The sequence below is a fragment of the Camelus ferus genome, chromosome 4, assembly GCF_009834535.1.
Source record: "Camelus ferus isolate YT-003-E chromosome 4, BCGSAC_Cfer_1.0, whole genome shotgun sequence".
NCBI classification, from domain to species: domain Eukaryota; kingdom Metazoa; phylum Chordata; class Mammalia; order Artiodactyla; family Camelidae; genus Camelus; species Camelus ferus.
The window spans coordinates 69,411,006-69,413,628 of NC_045699.1; positions in this window are offsets into that span (position 1 = coordinate 69,411,006).

Below are 2,623 nucleotides of genomic sequence, written 5' to 3' on the forward strand. Positions count from 1 at the left end.
GGCACACGGCTGCCAGGCTAAATACTACATTTCCCAACCTCCCTTGCAGCTAGGCATGGTCATGTGATCAGTTCTGGCCAATGGGACACAAGAGAGATGATCTATGCACCTTCTAGCTTGCCCTTAAAAGGGAGGAGCAGCCGCCACCTCCTGGGTACCCCCAACACACATGGGAAAGAACGGGGGGGGGGGGGAGGTGGTGACCATCGTCCACCTTGTGGATGGAGGCAATCCCCACAGGATGGGAGAGACAGAAGGAGCCTGGGCCCTGGACCAGCTCCCAGAGTGGCGCCCCCTAGACTGACAGGTGGGGAAATTGGCTTCTCTATCCTCTAGCCATGGTCCCCTGGGTTCTGCTACAGCAGCTGGGCTGCATCCTAACACACTCAGAGGCTCCCAGAGGGAGGTCTGTGATTGTCTGGAAGTGGTGAAGCCGAGACTTGAACTCAGGCCTGGGAGGTGTTGACCTGGAGCCTGTACTCAAAGTTGGTGGCCTGGACACACTGCTGCGCACAGCAGGCGCTCAATACATGGTTTTCAGGCAGAGAGATAAATAAATGAACAGGATACTTTCTAAGGAGGGTCTAACAGTAGAAGAACTCATTGCTCTGGGCTCTGAATTCCACACATTTTCCTGGTAGGAGCCACAGCGCTTCTAATTTCTATGCCCAATGTTCAAAGGTGATCACAGTGACAGTGTCCTCCAGCTTACAAAGAGTAGCTTCACACCTACGGTCACCTTTAACTGTGACCCCCTCCCGTGAGGTCAGCAGAGGAGGCATGGTTATTATCCCCATTTTACAGGTGAGGAAACATTCTCTGCACACGTTACCAGCACATAGTAACTGCTTGACAAGTGGCGGGTCTTCTTATTCTTTTAACAATTTTTTCTTAGTAAGATGCTACCACTAATAACTTTTAAAATATCATTTTAAAAGAGGAATAGGATGTGGGAGTGCAGTAGGAGAAGCCCACGTAGAGGACCCAGGAGACCAGCAGCCATTGGACTTGATGATGACCTTGAGACATCTCCTCCCCTCTCGGATACCTGTTTCCCACGTATAAAATGAGGGAGTTTGAGAAGCTGGTCCCTTCTCCCCATTCCCATCCCAATTTCTGCTGCTTGTATCCCTGGGGTTGGGAGAGGCCAGGGTCCCCAGCCTTTGAGGGCAGGGGCAGCCCCACAAATGGAGACAAGCATGTTTCTTCTCGGCCCACTGCCAACATTTCCCAGCTCACTTCTTGAGCCTGGCTCTGAGTCCTGGGTCACATATCAGCTCTCTGAGCCTCAGTGTCCTCATCTGTAAAATGGGAATGAAAGTAAAAGTAAGGACATTGCTCATAGGACTGTCATGTCAATTACATAGGCTTATAGATATTAAGTATTTAGAATAGAGTTTGTCTCAGTAAATGCTCAGTTCATGCTATGAGTATTACGGTTATTGATTGTCAGTTATCACTAATATTATTGTTAATGAGTATAATGAAGGACTAATGAGCATTCACAGATGACTCCCATTTAGTAGCACAACTAAATGTCAAGAAATGGCAGTTCTGTTAGAAGGCCAAGGGCTGGGGACTTGGTTCCATGCCCCTGGGTCTGTGAATTCCCAGTCTAGGCACCTTACCCTGCCACCTTCCCTCTCTTAATTCTTCCCATCAGCCCCACTTGGGCTGGTCAGTTATGTTAAGAATGTAAATTCCCAAAGTCTCAACATTCATAAAGGCAACTCAAAGTTGCCTCAGCCAATCCTTTTCCTGAGTCATAGCTCTGTAAACACACACCCCCATCTGTCCTTGAATACCTCCCCAGGTCGGGCACTCACTACCTAGAAGGCTGCCCTGACAATTAGATACTTTATCTTGTGAGGCAAAACAGACCTCTCTGGGCGACCTCCCGTCCATCTGCCTTCTGGGTCCTCCCAGAATAAGTCCACACCCTCTGCCCCAACTAGCCCCTCAGGCACAGGGACAGAGGCCACTAAATCAGATCCTCCTCACCTGACACATCCCCAGTGCCTTGATCACCTGACTGAAGCAGGAAAGAGCGAGGCTGCATTTGCACAGAGCACTGGCTCAGTGGAAGTGTAATGATACAGCCCTGCAGATAAGCCCAGGGAGCCACGCTGGCCTGTAGCGCCAGCCCGCTTGCCCACCACCAGCCCTGGTTCTCTCCTCTTGCTGGTCTGGGGCCTTCCCTTTTGTACCAGAACTGCAGGCAGAGAAAAAGCAAAGGTTTGCCTGAAGCAAATACATCAAATCCTTCCACAAACACGCATTCCCCAGAATGCTGACTCCAAAGATACCAAGGAGAAGAGGCCTGCTTGATTAGATTTCTTTGGGTCTGTCACCTAATTTTGTTGTACATCTTAGCCTGGGGTCCCTGTAGTTACTGCAGAGTGTTTGATTTCTCCAAGACATTCACAGACAGTGTATAAACCTTCATCTCTGGATTTTCTCGCAAGACCGTTACAAGTTATACCACTGAGGTCAGTGGATCTGCAGGCAGCTCTCCTATTCCAACCTCCTCATTCCCCAATGCCTTGTCCCTCTGCAAGTCACTTTGCCTCCCCTGGCCTCAGTTACTCCATCTGTAAAATGGGGACAATAACTGTCCCAACTT